We start from the raw sequence: 16,158 nt of genomic DNA on the forward strand, positions 1-16,158 counted from the left end.
GTGAAAAATACTGTTAGGGTACTCGTTATAGCATTAAATCTCAATGCACAGCACATTAAGGACAGAGATCCTACATGAGGAGTAAGTGCACCGTGACTCCTGTTGTTGACTTTACAAATTGACACTCCTGTCTATGGCATCAGTAATCTCCCTATGCTCCAGTCATGAGTTTCCAAGGCTATGGAAGTCCTCTGAGTTCTCCGACTCTTATCTTGTTTAGGCAAGGTCATAGTCAAAGTGGAGGTTCTTTCCTCCCTTCAGAGAAAGGTACCTCCTTCTTTGAAGACCTGTTCTTTCCACTGGGATCTCACTCACAGAGATCTTTTTGCCAGAGTGTCTTGGCTTTCCATGCCTGAAATACTCTCATGGGCTTTTCAGCCAGATCCAAATGCCTTTAGGGCTGATTCTGAGGCCAGAGTGCTATTTAGGACATCTGCCATTCCATGAGTCTGCTGAGTATCTCGCTTCCCATGTTGGATCACTCTCCCCTTTATTTATTCTATCGGTTAGTGTTAGCAGATACTAGACTTGTTTATGTGCTCCCTTTGACTCTTAGTCCTTTCATTATGATCAATTGTGAACTGAAATTGATCACTTGGACTAGTGAGATGGCATTGGTACATGCCACCTTGATGGGATTGAATTGGAATCCCCTGGTATGTTTCTAACTCTACCATTTGGGGCAGGTCAGCTTGAGCATGTCCCAAATTATACATCTCTTCCCTCTCTTGAAAGTCCATTAATTTTTAGAACTGTGTCACTTCAACATAGGAAGAATACAGATTTACAAAAATATCATTTTAAAAATTAAGAATCATGTGTTATGGTCAAGATAATACATCAGATTGGTACAGTTTGACCATTGTTTTTAAAATTTTTGACTCAGTCTGAGATTGAATTGCCTTTTTTATGATTTCAAATAGCTATTCCAGCCAAGAACCCTGATGAGGAGATGGCACGGAGAAACTGGAATGTAATAAAGTGCCAAGTATGAATTTTTGGATTCTTCTCATGCTTTGAGAATAGGAGTATCTTAAGACTTGATAAAATGGTGCAATTTTATATTTCCCATTTGACTTACATTAAAAGGTTGATTGTCTTTTAGTTAAACTATAGAGGGGAAGAGCAGAGATTAAAAGATGTAGTTCTTAAAAGGGGATGGCTTTAACTGCAAGTTACATGAGTGACGACACCCCACTAAAACAAGATGCAGTGCAGCAACAAATATTTTTCATTGAAGGCTCCTCTTTTCTGCAGTAATTTAGAGTTAATTGGTGCAGCTTCTCAATAGAAGACTTTGTGTTTTATGTTCTTTGATTCTTCCTTCTATCTCTTCCCAGCTGCTCTTTTATCTTCCCTTTCATGTAGTGCAGTACAGCTTAGGCAACTAGATGTAATAATGATGTAAACTAGTTTAGGTGAGAAACTTAGATCAGCATGCAGATAGCAAGAAAACAGTGCACACTAACCATTGCCAATTTGTGTTTGCTTAGCCTTTGCTTGGACTGTGTACATGCTAAAACTATAGGTTCCCATAAAATCAATAGATAATGCTAGCAAAACTATTATCACTCTCTCTTCAGGAAATTGGCTAATAACAGAGAACCTCATGAAGTTTGGTATTAAATAATTTTAAGACTTGCGAGAATCTTTCCTCTACTATCTTACATAACTGAATAGAAATGTAGAGGTATCAGGCAACAAAGTGTGACTATCAATGTAACTATAGAACTTCCCATCTCTATAATGTCACCTTAGGGTGGTATGGGATGGGGAATACCCAAGAGACTAAAGATTGGTTAAAAGTGAGTGAAAACTGGCAATAAGAAAATGCCTACTGAACATATGATTGGAGCCAATTTATGAAAATCTGTTTTATAAGTGTTTTCCTACCATTATCTTTGCAAAACAGATAATGAACTTAGAAATAAAGTAATATTGGGTTGTAGTATTAGCAAGATAAATGAACTTTCATAAAATTACACAGGAAAATATGTACACATTATATACCTTATGCCATATCTAAGCTCTTTGTCTCATCCTTTGCTCAAATATTGCATATCCAATGGGTAATATATGTATTTATATTTAGTTCAGAACCCATTACTTTTATTACTACAATATAATAAAAATGAAGTCAAAGACACATCGCATACTGATTTCCAAACAGATGGTATATAGCTGGAAAATAGACTAAAGCTATAATAAAATGGGGAAAATGGGTTCATGAAATTAAAAGAAAGCTTAAAATACTCAGGGTGTCAATGAGTAACAAAATATGTAGTAACCGTGGGAGATGATGGCTTTATTTGAAGTGAGGGGAAGGAGGAGAAAGCTAGAAGGAGGCAAAAACACAATTGGGTCTAAAATTGAATTTCTCTGATAAGGCATTTCAGAAGCAGCTTGTCTTATTCACTCAGCAGCAAAATAATCATATGCACTTTAATAATCTTTATTTCACAGGAGTGCATTGCCAGAGTAACAGAATGTAAGCAGAGGAACAGCACCTTGCAGATCACAAAGGCAAATTTATGGAAAGAAATTTCACTGAGTTTCCCTTTTTCTTGCCAGGGTAATAACGGCTCTTATTTTTCCTGCACTATTTAATAATCTCACATAGACATTCTTTTACCTTTCCCTTTTTCATATCTGTTCAAACATGGACTATAGCATAAATCAGGAACTGTCAAGCTCAGTGGGCTAAGCAAAAAGCAGATGTTATATCTTTAGCATTTTTATATAAGTATTTTTATTGCTATTTTACCACTGTCTCCAACCCTTCCAACTTTATTGTTGTTTTCTTCTCTCCATAAACCAATCTGATGATAATATTCCAAGAAAGAGGGCTTAAGGTGGGAATTGGTATTCAGCTATATTAATCTGTATTTATTAACTAAGCTTGCTTGCATGAAGATTTTAAGGAGGAGATGATTGCAACTGAGGCATTATTTTTAGAAGGAAGTAAATTGATTTGTAGCAAGTGGACTAAAATGCATTTAGGCCAGAAATGCATTTACTGCAAAAATAATGATTTCTTTATACTCATGAACACACACTCAAATATACATACACAAGGGGGGAAGTTAGAACCAAAAGGAAGCAGAGTTAGGTTCTTTCAGCTGTCCGTAGGACACAGAATCTAATAAATTGGCCTTTTTTAATATTAACAAAATGAAAGTTTCCAGTGCTTTTTTTTTTAAACAGAGTAAAAACTGGAGCTAATACTATGCTTACTAAACATCTGATTGGGGCCAATTTATGAAAATCAATGGTTTAGGCCAGCGCCACGGCTCACTAGGCTAATCCTCCACCTTGTGGTGCTGGCACACTGGGTTCTAGTCCCGGTCAGGGCGCCGGAGTCTGTCCCGGTTGCCCTTCTTCCAGGCCAGCTCTCTACTGTGGCCAGGTAGTGCAGTGGAGGATGGCCCAAGTGCTTGGGCCCTGTACCCCATGGGAGACCAGGATAAGTACCTGGCTCCTGCCATCGGATCAGCGCGGTGCACCGGCTGCAGCGTGCAGGCGGTGGCGGCCATTGGAGGGTGAACCAACGGCAAAGGAAGACCTTTCTCTCTGTCTCTCTCTCTCACTGTCCACTCTGCCTGTCAAAAAGAAAAAAAAAAATCAATGGTTTATAAATGTTTTCCTACTATTATCTTTGCAAAAAGCTATACCTTGTAAAAGTGAATTTAGAAATAAAGTTATATTGGACTGTGGTATTAGCAAGATAAATAAATGAGCTTTCATGAAATTACACAGGAAAATATGTTTACATGATAAAGGTTTGACTTCCACCAAGAATTTTAAGTCAATGCTACCTCTTAGTTTTAGCATGTCCTCTGAATGCAAATCTGTGTAGTTTATATAGTTCTTTCTGTGGGTATGAAGGAAAGGTATCATCCACAAAGTAAACTGTGCATAGTTTCATCCTAACATATTCTGAACTTTGATAAGATTTATTAAAATGTAATTTTTAGAAATTATTCTTTCTTACCAGGTAAATCTTGCACAAATACCAAAACTTAAATTCATAAAGCTACCCTAGAAATAGTTAATGGCAAAAGAAAAAGTAAAATTTGAAAATGCCAAGCAAAAACATGTTAAAACAGCAAATTACAGGAAAAACATTCCACAGTGTTGTAGTTAGTGTGTTTCTGATGCTCGTGGAAATGGGTCGTGTTGAAATACTAAGATTTCTGATATTCAAGAGGAATTCCAAACCCAAATGCTGTGGAAGTCAAAGCCTGATTCTCATTAAGCACAATTCAGAGTTCTAGAGATTTTTAAACCCAGCAGACTCTATTTTAGATTGTTTCTCCATATTACAAAACTATTGATTTAAAATCGGCTCCTGATTTTCATTCTACATAGAGTCACTTTATTTGGGGCTTTCCGGGAGCCACTATCTTCTTTGATGGAAAATCTATTATTTGACCTATCTGATGTTAATTATTTCTTAATAGCCTATGAGTTCCCTAAGATAGTATTACCAGAAAGGCAGATATTCCTCTCCTTGAGTTCTTCTTGACCTGTAGATTCTCTAAGGAGAGTCCTCTGTGGAAGAAAGATTATTGGTTTGTGAAAAGAGTAGCGTATCTGTTTTCTTGGGATTTGAGCCTTTATCCCTGCTACATGAAAATCATCAACTCCACCACATTTTTAATTGTTATAAAGATGAGCATGCGGCTGCCAATAAAAGCTTGGAGATAGGTGAATACAGGTCAAATGGTGATCTCACTTCAGCTGTAAATATCTTGAAATCATCTGCTGATAGGGCAAGCATTTAGCCCAGGGTAAGATGCTGTTTATAATGCCCATGTCCCATACATGCCTGAGTTCAAAGCCCACCTGTGGCTCCTGACTCCAGCTTTCTGCTAATGCAGACTCAGGGAGTCAACAGTGGCAGCTCAAGTATTTGGGCTCCTGCCACCCACATAAGGTTTCTAGACTGGGTTCGCAGCTTCTAGTTTTGGTATTGGCCAAACCCTGGCTGTTGGGACATCTTAGGAGTGAACCAACCAAAGGGAGCTCCCTGTCTATATGTCTTTCTGCCTCTCAAAAAAAAATCACCTGTCACCATTTGGTCTACCTCATTTAATAAAAAAAAAATAATTATTTTTCCTTACTTGAATTCGAGGCAGTTTTGGAACCACATGAGACAGAATCTTAAAATGAGACTCCTTATTTATGTTAGCTGAGGCACTAGACAAAGGGTTTGAAGGTGAGAGAATAAAACATGATCTAGTTCTTACATGAGGAGGAGGAGGAAATGAGTTACATGATTTTCAAGATATTTAACCATGTCAAGTTTATAAAGGATTGGGAGTGTATGAGTCAGGGAACAGACTGGTCTTCCTGTCAATAAAAACAAAAACAAAAACAAAAACAAAAACAGAGACTAGCTACTGTGCTAAGTGTCCTATCACACTTCCAAGGGGAAGGAGTCAGGATGCAACAACTCCCTTCATATGATCAGGAGAGAGGGGCTTTCAGAAGATTATCTGGGGAGCATAAATAGTGACTCCTGCCATGTTGGACTTGAATCTGACTCATGCCCAAGACTGATTGGCCACATGTTTTGAAAGTGGAATGACAAAGAGATGGCTTTTTTAAGTGACCTGTATTTTTAGAGTTTGTAAGAACAATTGTTGCTTAAGTTTATGTCATGGAACAGAGGTGGTCCATGTGCACAGGAGAGATGATACAGATTGCCTTAGACCCATATACCTGACTAGAAAGTGCCAGTGATGCCAAAAGTCAAGTGAATTACCATCTTTTCTAGCATAGTAAGTGAAGAGAGAGCTTAACTAAATCAGATTATCTGCAGGTACCTGTCACATCCTATTTCTCCTGTAAATGGTCAGCCTGTATTAGGATTGAATTGGGAAAAAAAGGTAGCTATAATTTTGATTATTGAAAGTTTTTATTATTTTACTAAGATTAGATGTGCCCATGGTGTATTTTGATTATCTGTTAGTGAAGAAAAACATCAACTCTACCCTAAATTTCATGAACAGACATGGGAAGCCCCATAGAATAAATTAAGACATTCTGAATGTCAACAGTAAAGTTTCTTTATAATAAAGAAGTTTTGCTTTTTCAGCCTAATGAGTATGTATGTGTGTGTGTGTGTGTGTGTGTTGGAAAATGGTGATCTTGAAAGAATAGAAAAGTTTGGTGTTGGGGAAAAAACATTGCCAATTTGATCCTTTTGATCCTCAGATTATTATCTCTGGCTCTGGGGCCAGTAAATCAATGCTTTATTCTTGGCCCTGTCCATACTTTAGTGAGAAGATACTAAAGTCAGACAAAAATCATAGTTATCAGGAAGATTTTCATTAGATTATTTTATCCATGTAATCTTTTCTCTTCTTTAGAAGTCCTTCTACAGCTTTACTTGTTCTGATATCGCCCTACTTTCTGTTTTTGCCCAGAGCTCAAGTAACGGAATCAAAATCAAGGAGAATTGATTAACCTTAAAAATCAATCAGATTTTCACTAAGTATCTGAATGTTCCAGATAGTATTTTTTAAAAAGATTTATTTACTTATTTGAAAGGCAGAGTTACAGAGAGAGGCAGAGGCAGAGAGAGAGACAGAAAAAGAGAGAGAGACAGAGAGAGAGGTCTTCCATCTGCTGGTTCTCTCCCCAGATGGCCACAATGGCCAGAGCTGAGATGATCTGAAGCCAGGATCCAGGAGCTTCTTCCTGGTCTCCTACATGGGTTTAGAGGCTCAGGACTTGAACCAGTTTCTACTGCTTTTCCAGGCCATAGCAGAGAGCTGGATTGGAAATGGAGCAGCCGGGATTTGAACTGGAGCCCATATGGGATGCTGGCATTGCAGGTGGCGGCTTTATCTGCTACATCACAGTGCTGGCTGTGCTTTAAAGAAAAAAAAAATGGCTGCTTTAAAGAAAAAAAATAAAAGAGTTGTTTTACTGCCTTGCTAAAAGTAGGCCTAGACAAAGGGATTCCTTCCCAGTGAGGTCTGTTTGTTGAGTGCATATGAGATGGGCTTTCTATAAAGCTAGTTGCAAGGAGGTGTTTGTTCTGAGAAAGCAGCAGCACCAAGGAAATCTGTGCAAATCCTGCTGGCTTTTAGAGTCACTGGTCCAGAATGAACAAAACATGAGCAGGAGATGGGTGTGGTCCTATCAAGTCAAGTCAGACTCTAGTTGAGGAAACAAGGGACTCTCACTTCAAGTTGAGGGGACCTGACCAATGTGTGCCATGCCCAGGTGCCTGAGAGTTCTGTCAGTGCAGATTTTTTAGCTGTGTTCACTGCTGCTATGAACACGTACTCATTATTTGGGTCATGCACACTTGATTGATATTTCTCTTTTGTAAGCTGAAAAATAAATATGCATTCAAAAATGTAGACTACTGCAAAAGCTGCACATCCTATGGGTAACCAGAACTTCACCTGGCAACAGAGCTTGTGATTCATAAATATGCAAATATTCTCCTCTGAGAATCTCTACTTGAAAAGGAGGAGGGTCAAAAATTGATAGTTTGCAGAAGTAATAGCTGGCATGAGAACTGTCCAAATTATATAGGAAAAAAGAAACTGTTGCTGCATAATTGATATTGACAGAATTTCAGAGCCTTAATGGACACCATGTTTCCACTCTCCTTTGTCTGCCTGAAGTCACAGAGGACTTGTCTCCCTGTCAGCAGCTGCATTTTGAATTGCAGGACAATCTTGGGGTATTTGCATAAAATTTGAACACCTCCATTCTGAAATGTAAACATCTCATACTTGGCAGAGTCATTGATGTCTCCTTAAAGCGATTCCAACACAGCCAAGGAAAGGTTCAGGTGTCTGGAGTTCTCTGCTGAAGACCTCACTGCCAAGCCCCATCTTTGGGCTTTAAAAGCTGTGGCAGGGGCCAGCACTGTGGTATAGTGGGTAAAGCCACCACCTGCAGTGCCAGCATCCCATATGGCTGCAGGTTCCAGTCCAGGCTACTCCTCCTCCGATCTGGCTCTCTGCTATGGCCTGCAAAAGCAGTAGAAGATGGCCCACATGGGAAACCCAAAAGAAGTTCCTGGCTCCTCATTTCGGATTGACGCAACTCTGGCCATTGTGGCCAAATGGGGAGTTAACCAGTGGATGGAAGACCTCTCTCTCTCTCTCTCTCTCTCTCTCTCTCTCAGACTCTCCTTCTTTCTCTGTGTAACTCTTTCAAGTAAATAAATGAATCTTTTTTTAAAAAAAAGCTGTGAAAGACTAGTTACAAATACTGGCAAATTTTCAGATTCCCTTAATTGATACCATCTTTAATTTACATTTACAGAAAAGGTTGTTTTTTAAATGTAATTATAATGAGCTACTTCTCAGCAATTTCCCTTTTATCTCTGTCATTTTATTATAGTTCTGACCAAGCTACTGATTTTTTTTTCACAGTAATGACAATATATTGTATATCGTAAGGTGTGTATCACTTTTAAACTTTCTTTTCTTTGAATTTAGACATATCACTTATGAGCATCTTTAGTATCTTAGCTGAAGGCAGTACTTACACTGTGAAGCTGAGTCACCAGCTTCCTCAGAGTTCTATAAGTTGTCCTGATGATGTTCATATACAAAATTTTTCAGGGCTATCTTTGTCCAATGTAGTCATTCACAAGTACCAGGTAATATACTTAGTACATTTCTTGATTATTATGGAACTTTAAATTTCACTAGATTTAAAAACTAACATATTTTGAGCTAATTCTAATAAGCAGCACAATCTTTGACTTACAATTTTATTGTTTTTTTAAAAATATTTCTTTTTTAATGTATTATAATAGTCTATTTTTCACTAGCTTTCCCATTATCTCATTGCCTGTCTATTATGGCTCCTACTGAATTACTCCTTTCTACTCACAGTCATCATTTTATTTCATAAAAATCCAACATGTTTTTATTACTGTCTTTAAGATTACCATCACCTGTATTTTTCTTTAATATCTCAGTGTATTCCAGACCTGCCACTGTGAATTCATGGCCATGTTGGTTAAGTGTTCATTATGAGGTCATGAACTCCATCAAAATTCTCTAAGTTGTGCTAGCAACCGTCATGCACACATGTTTTCAGAGACATTTTAGACCCACATGATAGTCACTCTTTTCAGGTACTATATTAGGTTCTTTTCAAGTTCTTTTTTATATTTCATGAAATTCTAAACTTCCTATTAATATATGAAAGTTTCAATAGAATGAGTTAAAATCCATCTATTTTAAAGATTTCTCTGATAAGTGTATGATCTTCATTTGTTTTACATTTTGTGAAAATTATTTCATTTTCCTTTTTTAAGGTAATTATTATCATTTCCAGTAATTTCCCTCATATTTGCTTGTCATTCTGCTATTACTTCTAGAAAATAATTGTTACTTACCCTGGTCACAGTGTATTTTATTTCATAACACCTGGATTCTCTTTTTATGTATTTATTTTGTGTGTGTGTGTGTGTTTGAGCTTATATCACCCACATGTATCCTTGGTATCCCATTTAAAGCTAATCTAACCACTGTGAACTTGAGGCCATCTTGGTTGTATTTTTTTTAACTTTTATTTAGTAAATATAAATTTCCAAAGTACAGTTTATGGATTACAATGGCTCTCCCCCATAATTTCCCTCCCACTTGCACCCCTCCCATCTCCTGCTCCCTCTCCCATTCCATTCACATCAAGATTCATTTCCTTTTTTTTTTTTTTAATTTTTTTGACAGGCAGAGTGGACAGTGAGAGAGAGAGACAGAGAGAAAGGTCTTCCTTTTGCCATTGGTTCAGTCTCCAATGGCCGCCACGGCCAGTGTGCTGTGGCTGGCACACCACGCTGATCCGAAGGCAGGAGCCACATGCTTCTCCTGGTCTCCCATGGGGTGCAGGGCCTAAGCACTTGGGCCATCCTCCACTGCACTCCCGGGCCATAGCAGAGAGCTGGCCTGGAAGAGGGGCAACTGGGACAGAATCTGGCACCCTGCCTGGGACTAGAACCTGGTGTGCCAGCGCCGCAAGGCAGAAGATTAGCCTATTGAGCCACGGCACTGGCCAAGATTCATTTTCAATTATCTTTATATACAGAAGATCGATTTAGTATATATTAAGTAAAGATTTCATCTGTTTGCACCCACACAGAAACACACAGTGTAAAATACTGTTTCAGTTCTAGTTATAGCATTACTTCACATTGGACAACACATTAAGGACAGATCCCACATGAGGAGTAAGTGCACAGTGACTCCTGTTGTTGACTTAACAATTTGACACTCTTGTTTATGGCATCAGTAATCTCCCTAGGCTCTAGTCATGAGTTGACAAGGCTATGGAAGCCTTTTGAGTTTGCCGACTTCAATCTTATTCCGACAGGGTTGTATTTTGTTTTTAAAGAAACTTTCATTGGCCACAAAATTGCATAAGTTTTTCTGACAATTTTCATGTATACAATTTTTCAGAGACTTCTTAGGCAAATTTGGTCATTCTCCCTTTCCAAGTATCATATTTGATGGCAATTATGAATTTTTCCAGAACTATGACATTTATCTTTGATTTCTGAAAGTGTCAATAGTTTAATTCAAGTTACTGACACTTTTCCTTCATGGTTATAATGGTATTTGATGTGGATTTTTAAATTTTGTGAAAATTTTTAATTTATATTTCTTCTTAATATATTGTAATTGTTTAGTTTTCAACAATTTCATTTATATCTGTTGGTCACTCTATATTGCTCCTACAAAATTTCTCACATCTTTCAAAGTGATCATCATTTATTTATTTCATATCATCTGCATGCTTTTTCATCTGTTTTATAAATTATAGTTAATACTAATACCTGTATATTAACATCCTAGTGCAAGTCAATCTTAGCAGTAGAATCCCATGGCCATCTTGGTTGGCTTTGTTATTATGAGGTCCCCAACTCCATCACAATACTACAACTGTTCCTGGCTACCATATTTTACACATATTTTTAGAAATATCTTAGACTCATTTGATAATTCATCATTTTCAAGTTTTTTTTTACTTTTTCTGGACTTTATGGAATTTTAACTTTCTCTTTGCTTTTTAAAGGTTCTAATAGAATATTTCCAGATATAGACATCTTTCCCTCAAGATTTTTGAGGTACATTACAAATTTCCCCATACCTCTGGCCCCTTATGCTCTAATAATATTTCATATCATTATACTTATATACTTATCACAATTAATGAACCACAGCTATATTTCTAAACTTTTTAATCCAAATTTCTTTTATCTCTTTCACCCAGCCCAGTGTCTGTCAATTAACATTCTGTGTTCAGGATAAGTTTTTCTTTTAATATTAACTTCCACATGCAAAGGAGAACAAGCAGTTTTTGTGTCTCTGAGTCTGGCTTATTTCACTCAATGTTATGTTCTCTATTTGTAGCACCCATTTTGCTACAAATGACAGGACTTCATTCTTTTCATAGTTGAATAATAGTTCATTGTGAATATATATCCCATTGTCTTTATCCATTCATCTTATTAAGCATATTTGGTTGATTCCATATTTTCGTTATTGTGAACAGTTCTGCTATAAACATGGTTGAGCAGAATCTCTTTGATACAATGAGTTTAAATATTTTGGATAATACTCAGTGTTGGGATCATTGGAGCATATAGAAATTCTATTTCTAGATTTCTAGGACATCTCAATATTGTTTTCAATGGTGACTGTATAAAGTACACTCCTGATAACAGTGTATAAAATTCTAGTTTTTCTATATCCTCACCAACATATTAATGCTTTCTCCTTTTTGGATAATATTCATTGTGATAAGGGTGAAGTGATATTAATTTGCACTTCCCTGATAGCTAACATTATTGAGCATATATGTGTGTGTGTGTGTGAGTGTGTGTGTTGATCATTTGCATTTATACTTTTGAGAACTGTCTATTCAGGTCCTTTGCTCATTTTTTAAATATGTATTTATTTATTTGAAAGTCTGAGTTACACAGAGAGAGGAGAGGCAGGGAGTCAGAGAGAGAGAGAGGTCCTCCATCCAATGGTTCACTCCCCAATTGGCCACAATGGCTGGAGCTGTGCCAATCCGAAGCCAGGAGCCAGGAGCTTCCTCTAGGTCTCTCACACGTGTGCAGGGGTCCAAGGACTTGGGTCATCGTCCACTGCTTTCCTAGCCAATAGCAGAGAGCTGGATTGGAAATGGAGCAGCTGGGTCTCGAACTGGCATCCATATAGGATGCCGGCACTTCAGGCCAGGGTGTTAACCTGCTGTGCCACAGTGCCAGCCCCTCTTTGCTCATTTTTAAACTGGTATCTATAGGGATATGGAATACACTTTATGTGAAAAACCTCATGAAAATCACTCATAGAGTTTTTATTTTCTCATTTATGTTCAAATAACATGTTCATGGTGCTGAATGCCCCTCATCATCCTCAAAGAACTGAGACTGGGATCTCATTAGTACCCATGATGGTGGATGCAGCTGTATTCTGCGCAGAGCTGTAAGGGAGGAAGCAAAGGCAAGTTCAGGGACCAAAAGGATTCATGACAATGGATAAACTAGATCGACAGCATAATATATAATTATGTATCTTTAAAATTATGAGATTAAACTTTTATATATACATACTTAAATAAAAGTTAATATGAGCTTTTCAAAAAAATATATGGATATACTCTCATATTAACCCTTTGTTGGAGCTTGCAAATATTTTCTCCCAATTTTTCAGACTTCTCTTAACTCCCTGATTGCTTCTTTTGCTGTGCAGAAGCTTCTGAGTTTGATATAAATTCATTTGTCTAGTTCTTCATTTGTCAGTGTTTTGGGGGTCTTATCCAAGAAGTCATCATGTTACACAAATATCTTGGAGAGTTTCCCCTTATATTTTCTTTCAGAAAGTTCAGAGCCATAGATTAAAATCTTAAATTTAGGTTTTTGATCCACCTTGAGTTGATTTTATATATAATGAGAGGTTAATACCACACACACACACACACACACACTTTAGTTTTGAAGAACTGTTTATTGAAAAGACTACCCCTTTTTAAATGTACATTCTATAGAACTTTGGTCAAAAATCAGTTGCCTGAATGCACATGAAGTGATTTCTGGACATTTTATTTTCTTCCATTGATCTATTTGACAATTTTATGTTATTACTGAAACTTTGTAATATGCTTTGAATTAGGTACTATGATGCCTCGACCTTTATTGAAAAATGAAATGACACAGATTGCTAGGTACAAGATCAATATAGGGCTTGGCATTGTGGCATAGCATGTAAAGCTACTGCCTGCAAAGCTAGCATTCCAAATCGGTACCAGTTTGAGTCCTGGTACCTCCATTTCTGATCCAGCTCCCTGCTAATAGCCTGGGAAAGCTGTGGAAGATGCCCCATGTTCTTGGACCCCTGAACCCATGTGGGAGACCAGAAAAAGTTCCTGGTTTCTGGCTGGCTCTGGCCTGGCCTAGTTTAGTTGTTGTAGCCATTTGGAGAGTGAATCAGTAGATGGAAGATTCTCTCTCTCTCTCTCTGTGTCTCTCCTCTTTCTCTCTCTCTCTGTAACTCTGCCTTTCAAATTAATAAAGAAAAAAGTTAAAAATTATTTTAAATGAGACATATCTATCTATCCATCTAATCAACAGAATTGCTATGTACAAAGAAGACACAAATAGGAAACAATTTTAAAGGACACAGACAGACTAGAAAATGAATACCCATACAAGAAATGAAACAAGGAAGGACTAATCTATGTAATATCTTCAAGTGTTATTTAAAAAATATAGAGTAGTACATAATTCCTATCAGTTTGTTTGACAAAGATTTTAAACGAAGTTTGAGAAAACATTGTATTCTCATCAAAATTGATACAGGCCTTTCTTTTTGGTGATTTTAGCTCCCTCATATAAAGGAGAACCTGTGGTATTAGTCTTTCTGTGTCTGTCCAGCATGTTTTTGTTTTTGTTTTTGCTTTTTTGCTCAAGTTTACTTTGCTATTCTGGGTAGTTTTTTCATACATATTTTTGGATTGTTTTTCTACTTCTATAAAGAATGTCATTTGTATATTGACAAGGATTGCACTGAATGCATACTTAAGATGCTATAGATTCTTAATGATAATAAATCTTACAATCCATGAGCAAGAAATATCTTCACATTTTTATGTCCTTGATGATTTCTTTCATCCATATTTTATAAATTTTATTGTAGAGATCTTTCATTTCTTTGGTTAAATTTATTCCTAAATATTGGATTGTGTTTGTGATATTGTGAATGGGATTTCAAACCTGATGTCTCTTTCAGTGAGATCATTGTTGGTACATAAAAATCCTACTGTTTTGGTTTGCTCCCTTTGTAACTGTGATTTCACTGAACTGATTTATAAATTCTAACAGCTTTCTGCTGTAGTGCTTGGTTTTCATCCAGGTACAACATCATGAAATTTACAAATGTTAATTTTAAAAGTTTATTTATTTATTTGAAAGGCAATTACAGAGAGGGCAAGGCATAGAAAGAGAAATATTCCATCTATTTGTTCACTCCCCAAATCGCAGCAACAACCAGGCCTGGGTCAGTCTGAAGCCAGGAGCTAGAGATTATCCAAGTCTCCCACATGGGTTCAGGGGCCCAAGCACTTGGTCCATCCTCTGCTGCTTTCCCAGGTGCATCAGTAGAGAGGTGGATCATGAGTGGAGTATCCAAGAATCCAACTGGTGATCATATGGGATGCTAATGCTGCAGGCGGTAGCTTTACCCATGATACCACAGAGCTGGTCCCAAATATGGCTATTTCGAATTACTACTTTCCAATTTTAATTACCTTATTTATTTTCCCTTCCAAAATGTTCTTGCTAGTACTTCCAACAATATACTGAATAAGACTGGTGAAAAATGGACATTTTTCTCTTATTCCGTATTTGAAAAGAAGTGATTTCTGCTTTATACTTTTCAGTATAAAAGTAGCTGTTGGTCTGTCTTATAAAGGCTTTATAATTTTGAGATGTGTTCTTTTTAACCTAATTTGTAGAGGATTTTTTTATTATAGAGATATTCGATTTTATCAACTGCTTTCTGTGTCTGTTAAAATGCTCACATGATTTTTCCCTCATTCTGTTGATGTGATTTATGAGGTTTTTGATTTCCAAATGTTGAATCACCCTTGCATCTTTAGATGAAATCAAACTTACTGTTTTGTATAATCACTGATGTAGCTTTGGATTTGGTTTACTAATGTTTTGTTGAAAACTTCTGCATTTATGTTCATCAAGCATACTGGTCTGTAGTTTTATTTTTTGTGTTGTGTCTTTGGTTTTGGTATTGGTAATGCCAGCTTTCTGAAAAGTATTTTATAGTTTTCTTTTTTAAAAGTATTTATTTACTTGAAAGGCAGTTACACAGAGGCAGGGGGAGGGTAAGATAAATAGCAAAAGCAAGAGTGAGCAAGAGAGAAAGAGTCTTTCATCCATTGGTTTACTTCCCAAATGGCTGCAATGGCCAGGGCTGAGCCAATCCTAAGACAGAAGCCAGGAGCTTCTTCTGGGTTTTCCTCATGGGTGCAGGGGTCCAAGGACTTGGGCCATCTTCTACTGCTTTCCAAGGCCATTAGCAGAGAGCTGGATCTGAAGTGGAGCTGCCAGGCTTCAAATTTTCAAATTGGCACCCACGTGGGATGCTGGCACTCAGGCCAGGGCTTTACCTGCTTCTGCCACAGTGCTGGCCCCTTACAGTTTTGTATACTCTAAAATATTTTGCAGTAATTAGAAGAGTATTTGAGTTATTCCTTTTTAAATGTTTTATAGAATTTAGGGTTTTCTTTGTTGGGAAACTTTTATTAATTACTACTTCAGTAGTATTATTCAGGAATTTACTTGAGGCTTTTAATTTGTTAACACACAGTTCATAGCAGCTTTTTATGACACATCATATTCTGTAGTATCAACTGTAATGTCTACTTTTCTTCTCAACTTTTATTTATTGAGGTTTTTTTCTTCTTTTTTTGTTATTCTGGATAAAGGCTTTTCTATTTTGTTTATCTTCTTAAAGAACCAGCTATTTGTTTTATATCTCTAATATTCTTTTAGTTTCAATTTCATTTATGACTGTTCTTATATTTATTTTTTCTTGTGCCCTGCTAATTTTTGCCTATGGCTTATTTTTCTTTTTCTGTTTTTTTTTTTTTTTA

At 36.9% G+C, this 16,158-nt stretch overlaps 1 protein-coding gene and 1 pseudogene across 3 annotated transcripts in view; one reads left to right on the top strand and one right to left on the bottom strand.

Annotated features, from left to right (window-relative positions):
• LOC138843436 (transcriptional coactivator YAP1-like) overlaps positions 1-16,158 on the top strand; it is an 80,249-nt gene that overhangs the window by 52,895 nt on the left and 11,196 nt on the right. The gene's annotated exons all lie outside the window — the stretch shown is intronic.
• On the bottom strand, positions 7,170-14,288 carry LOC138843456 (inducible T-cell costimulator pseudogene; annotated as a pseudogene).

This window comes from Oryctolagus cuniculus, chromosome 8 (assembly GCF_964237555.1).
Source record: "Oryctolagus cuniculus chromosome 8, mOryCun1.1, whole genome shotgun sequence".
In the NCBI taxonomy this organism is placed as follows: Eukaryota; Metazoa; Chordata; class Mammalia; order Lagomorpha; family Leporidae; genus Oryctolagus; species Oryctolagus cuniculus.